Here is a 406-nt window from a genome sequence, read left to right on the forward strand (position 1 = left end):
GTGACATAACTTTGATAAAAGTCTAGCCCTACTAAAATGCGTTACTAATATTTAAACAGCTATTTCTCACCTACTTGTAAATGTTTTTTTAATGGTCAATATCCTGTTTTTTGAACATCTCTAGTTCACTGTGGATTACAATAAAGATCAAGATGGAAAAAAAAACTTCAGAAAGAAAACTTTATGGCCAATTATGTAAATAGAATTCAAAGATAAGAAAAATATTTTACTCTAACTTTAATTGCAGTGGATTTTTTAAAGATTGTAATGGTGATGATATTTGGACCATGCTTGTATCTTCCATCTTTGGAAACTGAAACTGTACTGTGCTTTATTCTAATGTAGACTATATGGAACACACCATTCCGGTCTAATTAATAGCTTATTTATAAACACTTATTTTCTT

This window comes from Gavialis gangeticus, unplaced genomic scaffold, assembly GCF_001723915.1.
Source record: "Gavialis gangeticus isolate Ggan-Ray unplaced genomic scaffold, GavGan_comp1, whole genome shotgun sequence".
NCBI lineage: Eukaryota > Metazoa > Chordata > Crocodylia > Gavialidae > Gavialis > Gavialis gangeticus.